This window comes from Dendrobates tinctorius, unplaced genomic scaffold, assembly GCF_039654945.1.
Source record: "Dendrobates tinctorius isolate UK_male_01 unplaced genomic scaffold, ASM3965494v1 ptg000332l, whole genome shotgun sequence".
Taxonomy (NCBI): Eukaryota; Metazoa; Chordata; class Amphibia; order Anura; family Dendrobatidae; genus Dendrobates; species Dendrobates tinctorius.
The window spans coordinates 17,659,934-17,679,749 of record NW_027361998.1 but is presented as its reverse complement, the minus strand read 5'-3'; the positions used below and the strand labels follow the sequence as shown (position 1 = coordinate 17,679,749).

Sequence of the window (19,816 nt, the reverse complement as noted above, 5' to 3'; positions counted from 1 at the left end):
CGAAACGAAACGCGACCCTAAAAAACCAAAAGTCGCTCAACTCTAATTTCTACCCGTTTTTGCTTTTGGCAAGCATGGGTGTTTTTGACAGTGTCTAAGTGTTCCTAATTCAAGTAACACCTGATAGGATCAAGGTGCGAAAGCAGGCATCTAGGTGCTTTTTCTTTTTGGCTTTTGGACAAAGGCATGAGAATGTTTTGTGGAGCATGGTTTTGTTTCCCTGTTTGTTCTTTTTCTCCAATAGCCTGACAAATGAAAGGTTCCTGTGTTGCAAAATGCACTTTGTCCTGTCTTCAGACATAGAGGAAGACCTCTTGACTTTGGCTGGATGTTTTTTTCTTTTTCAAGTTCATTTCAGCATGTTTAAACATCTTTAGCTTTGCATGGAGTTTCTGAAGTGTAGTGGTTGTCAGGTTCACCTCACACGTGAACGGTCCCCAGTTCGAAACTCGATAGAAGCATGACATTAGGCGTTGATATTAAAGCTTTTGACGTTGAGTCTTTGTTCTCGATGGCTCGTCATGACCACAGTAACCTTCTGCAGTCGGTTTCTGTAGTGTAGTGGTTATCACGTTTGCCTAACACGCGAAAGGTCCCCAGTTCGAAACTGGGCAGAAACACGATGTTACCCTTTGGTATCCAAGCTTTTGACTTTCAGTTCTTGATCTCGATTGCTTGTTGTCACCACAGTAAGCGCTTGCATCTTTCCCTTCACATGCGAAAGGTCCCCAGTTCGAAACTCGGCAAAAACACAGCTTTTTTTTTCTCTTGGAAAACAATCTTTTTGTCGTTCAGTGCTTGTTCTTTATTGCTTGCCATGACCACAGCATTTTTTTTTTTTTTTTTTTTTTTTAAATCGGGTGGTTTCTGTAGTGTAGCGGTTATCACGTTCGCTTTACACGCGAAAGATCCCCAGTTCGAAACTGGGCAGAAACACGCTGTTACCATTTGCTATCCAAGCTTTTGACTTTCAGTTCTTGATCTCGATTGCTTGTTGTCACCACAGTAAGCGCTTGCATCTGGTTTCTGTAGTGTAGCGGTTATAACTTTCTCCTCACTCGCTAACGTTCCTCAGTTTGAAACTGGGCAGAAACACAGCATTTCTCTTGCAAACTAGCGCTTTTGACAATGAGTGCTTGATCTTTAATGCTTGCCATGACAACAGTAAACGCTCTTGTCTGGTTACTGTAGTGTAGTGATTGTCCTGTTTGCCATCCTCCTGAAAGTTCCCTGTTTTGATCCCGGGCAGAAACATGTGGCTTTTCTTTATTTTGATCACAAACGTATATTGTTGGCTTAATTAGCCTTAGTTAGCATATTCTATTGCTGGTTTAATGAGCATTACTTTTACCAATGTGATTATTTCTACCCGTTTTTGCATTTGGCAAGCATGTGTGTTTTTGACAGTGTCTAAGTGTTCCTAATTCAAGTAACACCTGATAGGATCAAGGTGCGAAAGCAGGCATCTAGGTGCTTTTTCTTTTTGGCTTTTGGACAAAGGCATGAGAATGTTTTGTGGAGCATGGTTTTGTTTCCCTGTTTGTTCTTTTTCTCCAATAGCCTGACAAATGAAAGGTTCCTGTGTTGCAAAATGCACTTTGTCCTGTCTTCAGACATAGAGGAAGACCTCTTGACTTTGGCTGGCTGTTTTTTTCTTTTTCAAGTTCATTTCAGCATGTTTAAACATCTTTAGCTTTGCATGGAGTTTCTGAAGTGTAGTGGTTGTCACGTTCACCTCGCACGTGAACGGTCCCCAGTTCGAAAATGGATAGAAGCATGACGTTAGGTGTTGATATTAAAGCTTTTGACGTTGAGTCTTTGTTCTCGATGGCTCGTCATGACCACAGTAACCTTCCGCAGCCGGTTTCTGTAGTGTAGTGGTTATCATGTTCGCATAACACGAGAAAGGTCCCTAGTTCGAAACTGGGCAGAAACATGCTGTTACCCTTTGGTATTCAAAGTTTTTGACTTTCAGTTCTTGATCTCAATTGCTTGTTGTCACCACATTAAGCGCTTGCATCCGCTTTCTGTAGTGTAGCGGTTATCATGTTTGGCTCACATGAGAAAGGTCCCCAGTTCGAAACTGGGCAGAAACACAGCTTTTTCTCTTGGAAAATGATCTTTTTGACTTTCAGTGCTTGTTCTTTATTGCTTGCCATGACCACAGCATATTTTCTTTGTTTGAATCGGTTGGTTTCTGTAGTGTAGTGGTTATCACGTTCGCTTTACACACGAAAGGTCCTCAGTTCGAACGTGGGCAGAAACACAACGCTCCTCTTGCACACTAGTGCTTTTGACAATGAGTGCTTGATCTTGTGGACTGCTTCGGATCGTGGGTGAGTATTTTTGTGGTTTGTTATGTTAATATTTATTCCGGAAAAGACAATGGCTTCGGGGAACAATGTGACAAGTATTGGTAAGTATGTTACTCTATGTTATATGTACTGTATGTCTATGTATGTATTGTATGAATGTATTGTATGTATGTAGTATATATGTGGTATGTATGTAGCATGCAGTATGTATGTAGCATGCATGTAGTATATATGTAGTATGTATGTAGCATGTAGTATGTATGTAGCATGCATGTAGTATATATGTGGTATGTATGTAGCATGTAGTATGTATGTAGCATGCATGTAGTATATATGTAGTATGTATGTAGCATGTAGTATGTATGTAGCATGCATGTAGTATATATGTAGTATGTATGTAGCATGTAGTATGTATGTAGCATGCATGTAGTATATATGTAGTATGTATGTAGCATGTAGTATGTATGTAGCATGCATGTAGTATATATGTAGTATGTATGTAGCATGTAGTATGTATGTAGCATGCATGTAGTATATATGTAGTATGTATGTAGCATGTAGTATGTATGTAGCATGCATGTAGTATATATGTAGTATGTATGTATGTAGCATGTAGTATGTATGTAGTATGTATGGGAGAAAACAAGGGGAACTGCTACATTGGATCTAATCCTTATAAACAGGGAGGAAATGGTTGAGGAGGTAAAAGTGGCTGGGACCCTAGGAGGTAGCGACCATGCTATTTTAGAATTTTGGATTACTAGAGGTGGAAGACCTGTGAAGACTCAGACGTCAAGGTTAGATTTCAGAAAGGCAGATTTTAAGGGATTCAGAAAGAGAATTGGAGGGATCCAATGGCTGGATATCCTTAAAGACAAAAATGTCCAGGAAGGATGGGAAATCTTGAAAAATGAAATTCTCAAAGCACAGTTGTTAACAATTCCGAAAAGAGGGAAGAATAGGAAGCATTTAAGGAAACCAGGATGGATGAACACAGAACTTAAGCACATGCTAAAAAGGAAGAAAAAAATGTTTATAAAATGGAAAGCGGGAGGCATATCTAAAGAAGAATATAATGCTGTCTGCAGAACCTGCAGGGCACAAATCAGATTAGCTAAAGCTGAAAATGAACTGAGGCTTGCAAGAGATGTCAAAAGCAATAATAAAGGATTTTGGGGATATGTCAAAAGTAAAAGAAAAGTCAAAGATGCTATAGGATTTTTACAGGATGAAAATGATGAAATGGTAAGACAGGATGTTGAGAAGGCTGAACTTTTAAATTCCTATTTTGCATCTGTTTTCTCTCAGAAAGGAAATGCAACATCAACTGTTATTCACTGTCCTATTAAGGGAATAGAAGAATCCAGGATATCTATAAACAGAAAGATAGTGAGGAAACACTTAGCTAACCTAAATGAATTCAAGTCTCCAGGTCCAGATGAATTACACCCCAGAGTACTGAAGGAGATAGCAGAAGAAATTTTTGAACCCCTCTCCATAATCTTTGAAAATTCTTGGAGAACAGGAGAAGTGCCAGAAGACTGGAGAAGAGCAAATGTTGTTCCTATCTTCAAAAAGGGGAAGAAGGTGGACCCAGGCAACTATAGGCCGGTGAGTCTGACTTCTATACCAGGAAAGATCTTTGAACAAATTATTAAACAACATGTATGTCAATACCTGGATAAGAATGAAGTGATTAAACAGAGTCAGCATGGGTTTGTAACTAATAAGTCATGTCAGACTAACTTAATTTCCTTCTATGACGGTATCACTGATTGGGTGGATCAAGGAAATGCTGTAGATATAGTATATCTTGACTTCAGCAAAGCATTTGACAAAGTCTCTCATACAATCCTTATTGAAAAAATGACTAAGTATGGAATGGACAAGGCAACTGTTTGGTGGATTCATAACTGGCTTAGTGATCGGACCCAAAGAGTGGTCGTAAATGGCTGCACATCCAGTTGGAAGAATGTCTCAAGTGGGGTACCACAGGGCTCTGTCCTGGGCCCTGTATTGTTCAACATCTTTATCAACGATTTAGATGAAGGAATTGAGGGTAAACTGATTAAATTTGCTGATGACACAAAGCTAGGAGGGATAGCTAATACTAGAGAAGAGAGAGAGAGAATTCAAAAAGATTTAAATAAACTGGAGAAGTGGGCAGCAACTAACAGAATGGTTTTTAACAGGGAGAAATGCAAAGTACTACATCTGGGCAATAAAAATGAAAAAGCATATATAGAATGGGAGGAATAGGGCTAAGTGACAGCACATGTGAAAAAGACTTGGGTATACTAATAGATCGCAGACTGAATATGAGTCAACAGTGTGATGCAGCAGCAAAAAAGGCAAATGCAATTCTAGGATGTATTAACAGAAGCATACAGTCTAGATCACGTGAAGTCATTATTTCCCTCTACTCCTCTTTGGTCAGACCTCATCTGGAATATTGTGTCCAGTTTTGGGCACCACATTTTAAAAAAGACATCAACAAACTGGAGCAAGTTCAGAAAAGAGCGAGCAGAATGGTGACCGGTCTGCAAACCCTGTCTTATGAGGAAAGGTTGCAGGATTTGGGAATGTTTAGTTTGCAAAAGAGAAGACTGAGAGGAGACTTAATAGCTGTCTACAAATATCTAAAGGGATGTCACATTGTAGAAGGATCAACTTTATTCTCATTTGCACAAGGAAAGACTAGAAGCAATGGGATGAAACTGAATGGGAGGAGACACAGATTAGATATTAGAAAAAACTTTTTGACAGTTAGAGTGATCAATGAGTGGAACAGGCTGCCACGAGAAGTGGTGAGTTCTCCTTCAATGGAAGTCTTCAAACAGAGGCTGGACAGACATCTGACTGGGATGATTTAGCGAATCCTGCTTTGAGCAGGGGGTTGGACCAGATGGCCCAGGAGGTCCCTTCCAACTCTACGATTCTATGATTCTATGATTCTATGATTCTATGATTCTATGATTCTATGTAGCATGCATGTAGTATATATGTAGTATGTATGTAGCATGTAGTATGTATGTAGCATGCATGTAGTATATATGTAGTATGTATGTATGTAGCATGTAGTATGTATGTAGCATGCATGTAGTATGTATGTAGCATGCATGTAGTATGTATGTGGTATGTATGTAGCATGTAGCATGCATGTAGTATGTATGTAGTATGTATGTAGTATGTATGTAGTATGTATGTGGTATGTATGTAGCATGTAGCATGCATGTAGTATGTATGTAGTATATATGTGGAATGTATGTAGCATGTAGTATGTATGTAGCATGTAGTATGTATGTAGCATGCATGTAGTATATATGTAGTATGTATGTATGTAGCATGTAGTATGTATGTAGCATGCATGTAGTATGTATGTAGCATGCATGTAGTATGTATGTGGTATGTATGTAGCATGTAGCATGCATGTAGTATGTATGTAGTATATATGTAGCATGTAGTATGTATGTAGCATGCAGTATGTATGTAGCATGCATGTAGTATATATGTGGAATGTATGTAGCATGTAGTATGTATGTAGCATGTAGTATGTATGTAGCATGCATGTAGTATATATGTAGTATGTATGTATGTAGCATGTAGTATGTATGTAGCATGCATGTAGTATGTATGTAGTATGTATGTAGTATGTATGTGGTATGTATGTAGCATGTAGCATGCATGTAGTATGTATGTAGTATATATGTAGCATGTAGTATGTATGTAGCATGCAGTATGTATGTAGCATGCATGTAGTATATATGTAGTATGTATGTAGCATATATGTAGTATGTATGTAGCATGTAGTATGTATGTAGCATGCAGTATGTATGTAGCTTGCATGTAGTATATATGTAGTATGTATGTAGTATATATGTAGTATGAATGTAGCATGTATGTAGTATGTAGTATGAATGTAGCATGTATGTAGCATGTATTTTTTTTTTTTTTTTTACATTCAACACATTAGCCGGATGATGGGACTACTACTGTCCCATAATTGGCTAATGTGTCAATCACTGTCATGGTAGCAGGCATCGCCCGATGGGACTTGTAGTCCCATCGGACGATGCCTGCACAGACCCCCGAAGCCTGCACAGGCCACCGGCAGGCCGGCACAGCCCCCCGGCAGGCCGGCACAGCCCCCCGGAGCCTGCACAGGCCACCGGCAGGCCGGCACAGCCCCCCGGCAGGCCGGCACAGCCCCCCGGAGCCTGCACAGCCCCCCGGCAGGCCGGCACAGACCACCGGAGCCTGCACAGACCCCCTGGCAGGCCGGCACAGCCCCCCGAAAGGCCCGTACAGACCCCAGAGAGGCTGTACAAGGCAAAAACAGGGTTTTTCTTATTCCGATACCGGAAGTCCCATAGACTTGAATGGGACTTCCGGTATCGGAATCGGCGATACCGATACTTTTTTTAAAGATCGGCCGATCCATTCCGATCCGATACTTTGAAGTATCGGACGGTATCGCTCAACTCTAGTTATCACGTTCGCCTAACACGCGAAAGGTCCCCAGTTCGAAACTGGGCAGAAACACGCTGTTACCCTTTGGTAGCCAAGCTTTTGACTTTCAGTTCTTGATCTCGATTGCTTGTTGTCACCACAGTAAGTGCTTGCATCCGGTTTCTGTAGTGTAGCGGTTATCACGTTCGCCTCACACGCGCAAGGTCGCCAGATCGAAACTGGGCAGAAACACAGCTTTTTCTCTTGGAAAACGATCTTTTTGACTTTCAGTGCTTGTTCTTTATTGCTTGCCATGACCACAGCATTTTTTGTTTGTTTGAATCGGTTGGTTTCTGTAGTGTAGCGGTTATCATGTTCGCTTTACACGCGAAAGGTCCTCAGTTCAAAACTGGGCACAAACACAGCGTTCCTCTTGCAAACTAGCGCTTTTGACAATGAGTGCTTGATCTTTAATGCTTGCCATGACCACAGTAAACGCTCTTGTCTGGTTACTGTAGTGTAGTGATTGTCCTGTTTGCCATCCTCCTGAAAGTTCCCTGTTTTGATCCCGGGCAGAAACATGTGGCTTTTCTTTATTTTGATCACAAACGTATATTGTTGGCTTAATTAGCCATAGTTAGCATATTCTATTGCTGGTTTAATGAGCATTACTTTTACCAATGTGATTATTTCTACCCGTTTTTGCTTTTGGCAAGCATGTGTGTTTTTGACAGTGTCTAAGTGTTCCTAATTCAAGTAACACCTGATAGGATCAAGGTGCGAAAGCAGGCATCTAGGTGCTTTTTCTTTTTGGCTTTTGGACAAAGGCATGAGAATGTTTTGTGGAGCATGGTTTTGTTTCCCTGTTTGTTCTTTTTCTCCAATAGCCTGACAAATGAAAGGTTCCTGTGTTGCAAAATGCACTTGGTCCTGTTTTCAGACATAGAGGAAGACCTCTTGACTTTGGCTGGCTGTTTTTTTCTTTTTCAAGTTCATTTCAGCATGTTTAAACATCTTTAGCTTTGCATGGAGTTTCTGAAGTGTAGTGTTTGTCACGTTCACCTCACACGCGAACGGTCCCCAGGTCGAAACTGGATAGAAGCATGACATTAGGCGTTGATATTAAAGCTTTTGACATTGAGTCTTTGTTCTCGATGGCTCATCATGACCACAGTAACCTTCCACAGCCGGTTTCTGTAGTGTAGTGGTTATCACGTTCGCCTAACACGCGAAAGGTCCCCAGTTCGAAACTGGGCAGAAACACGCTGTTACCCTTTGGTATCCAAGCTTTTGAATTTCAGTTCTTGATCTCGATTGCTTGTTGTCACCACAGTATGCGCTTGCTTCCGGTTTCTGTAGTGTAGCGGTTATCACGTTCGCCTCACACACGAAAGGTCCCCAGTTCGAAACTGGGCAGAAACACAGCTTTTTCTCTTGGAAAACGATCTTTTTGACTTTCAGTGCTTGTTCTTTATTGCTTGCCATGACCACAGTATTTTTTGTTTGTTTGAATTGCTTGGTTTCTGTAGTGCAGCGGTTATCACGTTCACTTTACACGCGAAAGGTCCTCAGTTCGAAACTGGGCAGAAACACAGCGTTCCTCTTGCAAACTAGCGCTTTTGACAATGAGTGCTTGATCTTTAATGCTTGCCATGGCCACAGTAAACGCTCTTGTCTGGTTACTGTAGTGTAGTGATTGTCCTGTTTGCCATCCTCCTGAAAGTTCCCTGTTTTGATCCCGGGCAGAAACATGTGGCTTTTCTTTATTTTGATCACAAACGTATATTGTTGGCTTAATTAGCCTTAGTTAGCATATTCTATTGCTGGTTTAATGAGCAATACTTTTACCAATGTGATTATTTCTACCCGTTTTTGCTTTTGGCAAGCATGTGTGTTTTTGACAGTGTCTAAGTGTTCCTAATTCAAGTAACACCTGATAGGATCAAGGTGCGAAAGCAGGCATCTAGGTGCTTTTTCTTTTTGGCTTTTGGACAAAGGCATGAGAATGTTTTGTGGAGCATGGTTTTGTTTCCCTGTTTGTTCTTTTTCTCCAATAGCCTGACAAATGAAAGGTTCCTGTGTTGCAAAATGCACTTTGTCCTGTCTTCAGACATAGAGGAAGACCTCTTGACTTTGGCTGTTTTTTTCTTTTTCAAGTTCATTTCAGCATGTTTAAACATCATTAGCTTTGCATGGAGTTTCTGAAGTGTAGTGGTTGTCACATTCACCTCAAACGCGAACGGTCCCCAGTTCGAAACTGGATAGAAGCATGACATTAGGCGTTGATATTAAAGCTTTTGATGTTGAGTCTTTGTTCTCGATGGCTCGTCATGACCACAGTAACCTTCCGCAGCCGGTTTCTGTAGTATAGTGGTTATCACGTTCGCCTAACACGCAAAAGGTCCCCAGTTCGAAACTGGGCAGAAACACGCTGTTACCCTTTGGTATCCAAGCTTTTGACTTTCAGTTCTTGATCTCGATTGCTTGTTGTCACCACAGTAAGTGCTTGCATCTGGTTTCTGTAGTGTAGCGGTTATCACGTTCGCCTCACACGCGAAAGGTCCCCAGTTCGAAACTGGGCAGAAACACAGCTTTATCTCTTGGAAAACGATCTTTTTGACTTTCAGTGCTTGTTCTTTATTGCTTGCCATGACCACAGCATTTTTAGTTTGTTTGAATCGGCTGGTTTCTGTAGTGTAGCGGTTATCACGTTCGCTTTACACGTGAAAGGTCCTCAGTTCGAAACTGGATAGAAGCATGACATTAGGCGTTGATATTAAAGCTTTTGACATTGAGTCTTTGTTCTCGATGGCTCGTCATGACCACAGTAACCTTCGGCAGCCGGTTTCTGTAGTGTAGTGGTTATCACGTTCGCCTAAGGCCTCTTTCACACATCAGGTTTTCGCCGTCAGGCGCGATCCGGCGCTTTTGACAGAAACCGGATCCGGCGAAATGCTATGCCGGATCTGGTTTCCCCCCAATTGACTTGCATTTGCGCCGGATGGCCATGCGTTTCTTCCGGTTTTCGCCGGATCCGGCAATGTGTCGCGATCCGGCGTCTGGAAAAAACGGCTACTGTAACGTTTTTTGTCTCCGGCGAAAAAGCCGGACACGCCGGATCCGGCGCGTCCAGCTTTTTCACACAATGAAAGCCTATGAGCGCCGCAATGCGCCGGATCCGGCGGCCGGATCCGGTTTTTTGGTCTGAGCATGCTCAGTAGCTCTGCCCACAGGAGATATATAAAAGCAAGACAATGGGACCCTCAGCCACACCCAACCCAAGCCAAGAACCAGGAGCTGGAGAAGGCAGCAGACATCTGCAGCAGCAGCACCATCAGCACCACCACAAATGGAGCAGCAAATGGAACATGCTGAGGAGGGGAGTCCAGCAGCAGATAAGAGACGGTAATTATCAAATCCCCCATTCCTCCAAACTAGGGCCATGGAATATCAAGATATTCATTGGCCCTTTGTTTCTCTTTATTCAACAGCCGCCAAAGAGATGCAGCAGCAGCAGCAGAAATGGCATCACTGGCAGCAGCAACAGCAGCAGCAATACCCACAGCCATGGAGTCTGGCCATCAACAGGACAGCACATCTTCTTCTGGGAGCCCTCCCTCGCATCGTCAGCATTTGACGGTAAGTTTTTATTTCCAAAATCCATCATCTCTGTAATATATGTCTATTCATTGCCTTTTATTTCAAAACAGGAATCACAAGATGAAGAGGAGCTCCCAGAAGAAGAAGGAAGGGGTGGACAGACACCTGGAGTGGGCTCACAATTGGTAAGTTTTTTGCATCAAACGCAGAAACACAACATCACACTACACACAACACATAGAAAACAACGTTCTGCAGACCACACACAGCAAACAAATGCCTACATCCAAATACATAACATTTTTTGTTTTTTTCTCTAGTCTTCCCAATCTGGTGCTCGGCCAAGAGGTCCTCGCAGTGCCTCCCAGGGTCGTCGGCGACAGCAACGCGGCGGTCACCGTCGTGGAAGTATAAATATTTTTGCTTTGTTTTTTTGCACTTTTTATTTCATTTCTTTTGTGGAGGCTAATTATGTTATTTTTGTCTTTTTCTTTAACAGCCTTCACAGCGTGCTCCCGACTCTGACGGTGAGGATGGAGGGATTGATGTGGACCGCCTCATCGATCTCATCAGAGAAAGGGAGCCGCTCTGGAATATGGCTGACCGCCGCCACGCTGACCTGATCGTTACCCGACGACTCTGGGAGGAAATCTGTTCGCTCCTTGTGGGCCGCTGGGAGGACCTCGATGTTCGGGCCCAGATTAAAGAGCGTAAGTATATACAGTACCGGTTGCTTGATGTAAACCAGTGTTTCCCGAACTCCAGTCCTCGTGGTCCCCACGGATCATGTGTTCAGGATTTCTATTTACTATGGAAATCCTGAAAACATGACCCCTGGGGACCATGAGGACTGGAGTTTGTGAAACACTGATGTTGTATACTAACCACTCCTTTCTCGTTTCAGGGAACAGAATTGTGAATCGGTGGCGGTCTGTGAGGGATCGTTTCAAGAAGGAGTTCAATAAAGAGATGCGGGCCCCGAGTGGATCTGGAGGACGCAGGAGCAAGTACAAGTACGCACAAGCCCTGTCGTTCCTCCGGGAAACAATGCTCACCAGAAGGTAAATATTACACACCACATGTGAAAAAAAATGTTAGATGTAACTTTTTTTTTTCAGCCAGGGCCATACCATGTCAGTATTTTAATTGTTTTTTTTCTCTTTATTCCACAGCACGGTGAGCAGCACTCGGGAGCCTGCACGATTGGACCCTTCTGAGGCGATCCCTGAGGAGACCGGCACCGAGGGACACTTCGACCGCCCCGGTACATCTGCACCTTCCCAGCCTTCCCACACATTCGACCCATCTGTCCCATCCACCAGCACAGGAGCATCGTGGCCGCCTACATTACATGAAGCTGCTGGTGAGGAGATCGCTTTCCCTTTACCCCACCCTTCTGCCCCTGCCACCTCTAGTACACCTGCGGGTACTGGGCGGCAGCGGCAGAGGGGTCAGGAAAAGAGTTATGCGCAAGAGTTCTTGCATCTGAATGCATCTTTCCAGAACTGTCTAAAAGTCTTGTCAGAGCAAATCTCCGCAGGCTTTCAGCAGATCAACTCTAGCATTCTGGAGGTGAAGACACTTCTGCAAACCATGCATTCAGAAGCAAGATCTTCGCCAAACCACACCTTTTTCAGGTCTGTTGTGGAGCACATGGCAACACTATCTCCTACCCAGCAGATGCATGTAATGCATTCGTGCCACGGTGCTCTACAGCAGGTTACCTCCCAACCTCCACCTCCCACCACTGTAGTTCCTCCACCTGCACCCCTCCAGCCACTTTCCATCCTCCCCCTCCTATTACATCTGCACCCCCTCCAGCCACTTTCCATCCTCCCCCTCCTATTACATACCAGCAACCTCACCAGTACCAGCAACCTCCCCAGTACCAGACATCTCCCCACTTCCAGCAACCTGCCCCATACCAAACTCCTTCCCCGTACCAAACTCCTTCCCCGTACCAAACTCCTTCCCCATACAACTTTCCATCAACATCATCTGCTCCTACAGTCCCTGCCCAACCCTCCACTCCACCGCCCACCACCTCTTCTGCCTCCAACATGTCCACCCATTCTGTAGCTTTTTCCACACCTTCACCTCTAACTGTTCCGTCCCCACCACGATCCCAGTCCTCTCTCCACACACCCAGTGTCGAAGTGTCCCGCAGCCCCTCCAGCAGTATTTCCACCCCACACTACACAGATTTGTAATTTTTTTTTTTTTAATAAAAATGCCCATTGGGTTTAAAACCTTTATTAAAAAAGTTTTTTGCACTTTAAAAACATTTAAAAAAAAAATAAAAATTTAAATAAAAGTTAAATTATCGTTTCACAATGGTTGTCTGTCTTTTCTTTCTGCGGCGAACTATGTTTAAAAAAAAGGTTAAATACAGGGTATTTCAAAGGTAAAAAGGTATTCAAAACCAGGTATATAACTGTGGGTAAATTTTAGCTTTTTGCCACAGTTGTGTTCCTGGTTGTGTTTGAAGCAAAGTATTTCACCTAAAAAGTTGTGTTTATTGTTGGTGATTTCCTAACAATGTACACAACTTTTGTTAAAAGGTGAAATATTTTGCATAAAACACAACCAGGTACACACCTGTGGCTTAAAGCTAAAAATAGTAGACCATGACAAGATAGCCAACTTTGGTTGGCAAAGGTATATACTGTTGGTCCAGAAGGTACACAAGTTTGGTTAGGGCACAAATCTTTCACACTCTGTCATCCTTCCAGTGTACTCTGCCTTGAGGGTCAATTTTAAAAACCGGATCCGGCGTAATCCGTCGAAAAACAGATAGAAAAACGGATGAACCGGATGAGACGGATCCGGTTTTGTCTGTCAAGAACAAGATGGATCCGGCAGAAAACCGGATCCGTCACATCCGGTTTTACTAAACATTTGCCGGATCCGGCGTTCCGGCACGACGCCGGATCGCGCCTGACGCCGAAAACCTGATGTGTGAAAGTAGCCTAACACGCGAAAGGTCCCCAGTTCGAAACTGGGCAGAAACACGCTGTTACCCTTTGGTATCCAAGCTTTTGACTTTCAGTTCTTGATCTCGATTGCTTGTTGTCACCACAGTAAGAGCTTGCATCCTGTTTCTGTAGTGTAGCGGTTATCATGTTCGCCTCACACGCGAACAGTCCCCAGTTCAAAACTTGATAGAAGCATGACATTAGGCGTTGATATTAAAGCTTTTGATGTTGAGTCTTTGTTCTCGATGGCTCGTCATGACCACAGTAATCTTCCGCAGCCGGTTTCTGTAGTGTAGTGATTATCACGTTTGCCTAACACGAGAAAGGTCCCTAGTTTGAAACTGGGCAGAAACACGATGTTACCCTTTAGTATCCAAGCTTTTGACTTTCAGTTCTTGATCTCGATTTCTTGTTGTCACCACAGTAAGCACTTGCATCCGTTTTCTGTAGTGTAGCGGTTATCATGTTCGCCTCACACGCGAACGGTCCCCAGTTCGAAACTGGGCAGAAACACAACGTTTTCTCTTGGAAAACGATCTTTTTGACTTTCAGTGCTTGTTCTTTATTGCTTGCCATGACCACAGCATTTTTTGTTTGTTTGAATCGGTTGGTTTCTGTAGTGTAGCGGTTATCACGTTCGCTTTACACGCGAAAGGTCCTCAGTTCGAAACTGGGCAGAAACACAGCGTTCCTCTTGCAAACTAGTGCTTTTGACAATGAGTGCTTGATCTTTAATGCTTGCCATGACCACAGTAAACGCTCTTGTCTGGTTACTGTAGTGTACTGATTGTCCTGTTTGCCATCCTCCTGAAAGTTCCCTGTTTTGATCCCGGGCAGAAACATGTGGCTTTTCTTTATTTTGATCACAAACGTATATTGTTGGCTTAATTAGCCTTAGTTAGCATATTCTATTGCTGGTTTAATGAGCATTACTTTTACCAATGTGATTATTTCTACCCGTTTTTGCTTTTGGCAAGCATGTGTGTTTTTGACAGTGTCTAAGTGTTCCTAATTCAAGTAACACCTGATAGGATCAAGGTGCGAAAGCAGGCATCTAGGTGCTTTTTCTTTTTGGCTTTTGGACAAAGGCATGAGAATGTTTTGTGGAGCATGGTTTTGTTTCCCTGTTTGTTCTTTTTCTCCAATAGCCTGACAAATGAAAGGTTCCTGTGTTGCAAAATGCACTTTGTCCTGTCTTCAGACATAGAGGAAGACCTCTTGACTTTGGCTGGCTGTTTTTTTCTTTTTCAAGTTCATTTCAGCATGTTTAAACATCTTTAGCTTTGCATGGAGTTTCTGAAGTCTAGTGGTTGTCACGATCACCTCACACGCGAACGGTCCCCAGTTCAAAACTGGATAGAAACATGACATTAAGCGTTGATATTAAAGCTTTTGACGTTGAGTCTTTGTTCTCGATGGCTCGTCATGACCACAGTAACCTTCCACAGCCGTTTTCTGTAATGTAGTGGTTATCACGTTCGCCTAACACGCGAAAGGTCCCCAGTTCGAAACTGGGCAGAAACACGCTGTTACCCTTTGGTATCCAAGCTTTTGACTTTCAGTTCTTGATCTCGATTGCTTGTTGTCACCACAGTAAGCGCTTGCTTCCGGTTTCTGTAGTGTAGCGGTTATCACGTTCGCCTCACACGCAAAAGGTCCCCAGTTCGAAACTGGGCAGAAACACAGCTTTTTCTCTTGGAAAACGATCTTTTTGACTTTCAGTGCTTGTTCTTTATTGCTTGCCATGACCACAGCATTTTTTGCTTGTTTGAATAGTTTGGTTTCTGTAGTGTAGTGGTTATCACGTTCGCTTTACACGCGAAAGGTCCTCAGTTCGAAACTGGGCAGAAACACAGCGTTCCTCTCGCAAACTAGTGCTTTTGACAATGAGTGCTTGATCTTTAATGCTTGCCATGACCACAGTAAACGCTCTTGTCTGGTTACTGTAGTGTAGTCATTGTCCTGTTTGCCATCCTCCTGAAAGTTCCCTGTTTTGATCCCGGGCAGAAACATGTGGCTTTTCTTTATTTTGATCACAAACGTATATTGTTGGCTTAATTAGCCTTAGTTAGCATATTCTATTGCTGGTTTAATGAGCATTACTTTTACCAATGTGATTATTTCTACCCGTTTTTGCTTTTGGCAAGCATGTGTGTTTTTGACAGTGTCTAAGTGTTCCTAATTCAAGTAACACCTGATAGGATCAAGGTGCGAAAGCAGGCATCTAGGTGCTTTTTCTTTTTGGCTTTTGGACAAAGGCATGAGAATGTTTTGTGGAGCATGGTTTTGTTTGCCTGTTTGTTCTTTTTCTCCAATAGCCTGAAAAATGAAAGGTTCCTGTGTTGCAAAATGCACTTTGTCCTGTCTTCAGACATAGAGGAAGACCTCTTGACTTTGGCTGGCTGTTTTTTTCTTTTTCAAGTTCATTTCAGCATGTTTAAACATCTTTAGCTTTGCATGGAGTTTCTGAAGTGTAGTGGTTGTCACGTTCACCTCACACGCGAACGGTCCCCAGTTCGAAACTGGATAGAAGCATGACATTAGGCGTTGATATTAAAGCTTTTGACGTTGAGTCTTTGTTCTCGATGGCTCGTCATGACCACAGTAACTATCCTCAGCCGGTTTCTGTAGTGTAGTGGTTATCACGTTCGCCTAACATGCGAAAGCTCCCCAGTTCGAAACTGAGCAGAAACACGCTGTTACCCTTTGGTATCCAAGCTTTTGACTTTCAGTTCTTGATCTCGATTGCTTGTTGTCACCACAGTAAGCACTTGCTTCTGGTTTCTGTAATGTAGCTGTTATAACGTTCGCCTCACTCGCGAAAGGTCCCCAGTTCGAAACTGAGCAGAAACACAGCTTTTTCTCTTGGAAAACGATCTTTTTGACTTTCAGTGCTTGTTCTTTATTGCTTGCCATGACCACAGCATTTTTTGTTTGTTTGAATCGGTTGGTTTCTGTAGTGTAGCGGTTATCACATTCGCTTTATACGCGAAAGGGCCTCAGTTCGAAACTGGGCAGAAACACAGCATTCCTTTTGCAAACTAGCGCTTTTGACAATGAGTGCTTGATATTTAATGCTTGCCATGACCACAGTAAACGCTCTTGTCTGGTTACTGTAGTGTAGTGATTGTCCTGTTTGCCATCCTCCTGAAAGTTCCCTGTTTTGATCCCGGGCAGAAACATGTGGCTTTTCTTTATTTTGATCACAAACATATATTGTTGGCTTAATTAGCCTTAGTTAGCATATTCTATTGCTGGTTTAATGAGCATTACTTTTACCAATGTGATTATTTCTACCCGTTTTTGCTTTTGGCAAGCATGTGTGTTTTTGACAGTGTCTAAGTGTTCCTAATTCAAGTAACACCTGATAGGATCAAGGTGCGAAAGCAGGCATCTAGGTGCTTTTTCTTTTTGGCTTTTGGACAAAGGCATGAGAATGTTTTGTGGAGCATGGTTTTGTTTCCCTGTTTGTTCTTTTTCTCCAATAGCCTGACAAATGAAAGGTTCCTGTGTTGCAAAATGCACTTTGTCCTGTCTTCAGACATAGAGGAAGACCTCTTGACTTTGGCTGGCTGTTTTTTTCTTTTTCAAGTTCATTTCAGCATGTTTAAACATCTTTATCTTTGCATGGAGTTTCTGAAGTGTAGTGGTTGTCACGTTCACCTCACACGCGAGCGTTCCCCAGTTCGAAACTAGATAGAAGCATGACATTAGGCGTTGATATTAAAGCGTTTGACGTTGAGTCTTTGTTCTCGATGGCTCGTCATGACCACAGTAACCTTCCGCAGCCGGTTTCTGTAGTGTAGTGGATATCACATTCGCCTAACACGCGACAGGTCCCCAGTTCGAGACTGGGCAGAAACGCGCTGTAACCCTTTGGTATCCAAGCTTTTGACTTTCAGTTCTTGATCTCGATTGCTTGTTGTCACCACAGTAAACGCTTGCTTCCGGTTTCTGTAGTGTAGCGGTTATCACGTTCGCCTCACACGCGAAAGGTCCCCAGTTCGAAACTGGGCAGAAACACAGCTTTTTCTCTTGGAAAACGATCTTTTTGACTTTCAGTGCTTGTTCTTTATTGCTTGCCATGACCACAGCATTTTTTGCTTGTTTGAATAGTTTGGTTTCTGTAGTGTAGTGGTTATCACGTTCGCTTTACACGCGAAAGGTCCTCAGTTCGAAACTGGGCAGAAACACAGCGTTCCTCTCGCAAACTAGTGCTTTTGACAATGAGTGCTTGATCTTTAATGCTTGCCATGACCACAGTAAACGCTCTTGTCTGGTTACTGTAGTGTAGTCATTGTCCTGTTTGCCATCCTCCTGAAAGTTCCCTGTTTTGATCCCGGGCAGAAACATGTGGCTTTTCTTTATTTTGATCACAAACGTATATTGTTGGCTTAATTAGCCTTAGTTAGCATATTCTATTGCTGGTTTAATGAGCATTACTTTTACCAATGTGATTATTTCTACCCGTTTTTGCTTTTGGCAAGCATGTGTGTTTTTGACAGTGTCTAAGTGTTCCTAATTCAAGTAACACCTGATAGGATCAAGGTGCGAAAGCAGGCATCTAGGTGCTTTTTCTTTTTGGCTTTTGGACAAAGGCATGAGAATGTTTTGTGGAGCATGGTTTTGTTTCACTGTTTGTTCTTTTTCTCCAATAGCCTGACAAATGAAAGGTTCCTGTGTTGCAAACTGCACTTTGTCCTGTCTTCAGACATAGAGGAAGACCTCTTGACTTTGGCTGGCTGTTTTTTTCTTTTTCAAGTTCATTTCAGCATGTTTAAACATCTTTAGCTTTGCATGGAGTTTCTGAAGTGTAGTGGTTGTCACGTTCACCTCACACGCGAACGGTCCCCAGTTCGAAACTGGATAGAAGCATGACATTAGGCGTTGATATTAAAGCTTTTGACGTTGAGTCTTTGTTCTCGATGGCTCGTCATGACCACAGTAACTATCCTCAGCCGGTTTCTGTAGTGTAGTGGTTATCACGTTCGCCTAACATGCGAAAGCTCCCCGGTTCGAAACTGAGCAGAAACACGCTGTTACCCTTTGGTATCCAAGCTTTTGACTTTCAGTTCTTGATCTCGATTGCTTGTTGTCACCACAGTAAGCACTTGCTTCTGGTTTCTGTAATGTAGCTGTTATAACGTTCGCCTCACTCGCGAAAGGTCCCCAGTTCGAAACTGAGCAGAAACACAGCTTTTTCTCTTGGAAAACGATCTTTTTGACTTTCAGTGCTTGTTCTTTATTGCTTGCCATGACCACAGCATTTTTTGTTTGTTTGAATCGGTTGGTTTCTGTAGTGTAGCGGTTATCACATTCGCTTTATACGCGAAAGGGCCTCAGTTCGAAACTGGGCAGAAACACAGCATTCCTTTTGCAAACTAGCGCTTTTGACAATGAGTGCTTGATATTTAATGCTTGCCATGACCACAGTAAACGCTCTTGTCTGGTTACTGTAGTGTAGTGATTGTCCTGTTTGCCATCCTCCTGAAAGTTCCCTGTTTTGATCCCGGGCAGAAACATGTGGCTTTTCTTTATTTTGATCACAAACATATATTGTTGGCTTAATTAGCCTTAGTTAGCATATTCTATTGCTGGTTTAATGAGCATTACTTTTACCAATGTGATTATTTCTACCCGTTTTTGCTTTTGGCAAGCATGTGTGTTTTTGACAGTGTCTAAGTGTTCCTAATTCAAGTAACACCTGATAGGATCAAGGTGCGAAAGCAGGCATCTAGGTGCTTTTTCTTTTTGGCTTTTGGACAAAGGCATGAGAATGTTTTGTGGAGCATGGTTTTGTTTCCCTGTTTGTTCTTTTTCTCCAATAGCCTGACAAATGAAAGGTTCCTGTGTTGCAAAATGCACTTTGTCCTGTCTTCAGACATAGAGGAAGACCTCTTGACTTTGGCTGGCTGTTTTTTTCTTTTTCAAGTTCATTTCAGCATGTTTAAACATCTTTACCTTTGTATGGAGTTTCTGAAGTGTAGTGGTTGTCACGTTCACCTCACACGCGAACGGTCCCCAGTTCGAAACTGGATAGAAGCATGACATTAGGCATTGATATTAAAGCTTTTGACGTTGAGTCTTTGTTCTCGATGGCTCGTCATGACCACAGTAACCTTCCGCAGCCGGTTTCTGTAGTGTAGTGGTTATCACGTTCGCCTAACACGCGAAAGGTCCCCAGTTCGAAACTGGGCAGAACCACGCTGTTACCCTTTGGTATCCAAGCTTTTGACTTTCAGTTATTGATCTCGATTTCTTGTTGTCACCACAGTAAGCACTTGCATCTGGTTTCTGTAGTGTAGCGGTTATCACGTTCGACTGACACGCGAAAGGTCCCCAGTTCGAAACTGGGCAGAAACACGCTGTTACCCTTTGGTATCCAAGCTTTTGACTTTCAGTTCTTGATCTCGATTGCTTGTTGTCAACACAGTAAGCGCTTGCATCTGGTTTTTGTAGTGTAGTGGTTATCACTTT

At 42.8% G+C, this 19,816-nt stretch overlaps 14 non-coding genes across 14 annotated transcripts; all 14 read left to right on the top strand.

Annotated features, from left to right (window-relative positions):
* The first annotated feature begins 547 nt into the window (after positions 1-547).
* TRNAV-AAC (transfer RNA valine (anticodon AAC)) lies at positions 548-620 on the top strand. Its single transcript has one exon. It is a non-coding gene; the product is annotated as a tRNA-Val (tRNA).
* Positions 621-863: 243 nt separating this feature from the next.
* On the top strand, positions 864-936 carry TRNAV-UAC (transfer RNA valine (anticodon UAC)). Its single transcript has one exon. It is a non-coding gene; the product is annotated as a tRNA-Val (tRNA).
* A 7,018-nt stretch (positions 937-7,954) lies between these two features.
* TRNAV-AAC (transfer RNA valine (anticodon AAC)) lies at positions 7,955-8,027 on the top strand. The gene has a single exon. It is a non-coding gene; the product is annotated as a tRNA-Val (tRNA).
* Positions 8,028-8,113: 86 nt separating this feature from the next.
* Positions 8,114-8,186, top strand: TRNAV-CAC (transfer RNA valine (anticodon CAC)). The gene has a single exon. It is a non-coding gene; the product is annotated as a tRNA-Val (tRNA).
* Positions 8,187-9,279: 1,093 nt separating this feature from the next.
* On the top strand, positions 9,280-9,352 carry TRNAV-CAC (transfer RNA valine (anticodon CAC)). Its single transcript has one exon. It is a non-coding gene; the product is annotated as a tRNA-Val (tRNA).
* A 4,597-nt stretch (positions 9,353-13,949) lies between these two features.
* Positions 13,950-14,022, top strand: TRNAV-UAC (transfer RNA valine (anticodon UAC)). The gene has a single exon. It is a non-coding gene; the product is annotated as a tRNA-Val (tRNA).
* Positions 14,023-14,949: 927 nt separating this feature from the next.
* TRNAV-CAC (transfer RNA valine (anticodon CAC)) lies at positions 14,950-15,022 on the top strand. Its single transcript has one exon. It is a non-coding gene; the product is annotated as a tRNA-Val (tRNA).
* A 97-nt stretch (positions 15,023-15,119) lies between these two features.
* TRNAV-UAC (transfer RNA valine (anticodon UAC)) lies at positions 15,120-15,192 on the top strand. The gene has a single exon. It is a non-coding gene; the product is annotated as a tRNA-Val (tRNA).
* A 1,097-nt stretch (positions 15,193-16,289) lies between these two features.
* TRNAI-UAU (transfer RNA isoleucine (anticodon UAU)) lies at positions 16,290-16,362 on the top strand. Its single transcript has one exon. It is a non-coding gene; the product is annotated as a tRNA-Ile (tRNA).
* Positions 16,363-17,289: 927 nt separating this feature from the next.
* Positions 17,290-17,362, top strand: TRNAV-CAC (transfer RNA valine (anticodon CAC)). Its single transcript has one exon. It is a non-coding gene; the product is annotated as a tRNA-Val (tRNA).
* A 97-nt stretch (positions 17,363-17,459) lies between these two features.
* Positions 17,460-17,532, top strand: TRNAV-UAC (transfer RNA valine (anticodon UAC)). Its single transcript has one exon. It is a non-coding gene; the product is annotated as a tRNA-Val (tRNA).
* A 1,097-nt stretch (positions 17,533-18,629) lies between these two features.
* TRNAI-UAU (transfer RNA isoleucine (anticodon UAU)) lies at positions 18,630-18,702 on the top strand. Its single transcript has one exon. It is a non-coding gene; the product is annotated as a tRNA-Ile (tRNA).
* A 767-nt stretch (positions 18,703-19,469) lies between these two features.
* On the top strand, positions 19,470-19,543 carry TRNAV-AAC (transfer RNA valine (anticodon AAC)). The gene has a single exon. It is a non-coding gene; the product is annotated as a tRNA-Val (tRNA).
* Positions 19,544-19,629: 86 nt separating this feature from the next.
* On the top strand, positions 19,630-19,702 carry TRNAV-GAC (transfer RNA valine (anticodon GAC)). The gene has a single exon. It is a non-coding gene; the product is annotated as a tRNA-Val (tRNA).
* The last annotated feature ends 114 nt before the right edge of the window (positions 19,703-19,816 follow it).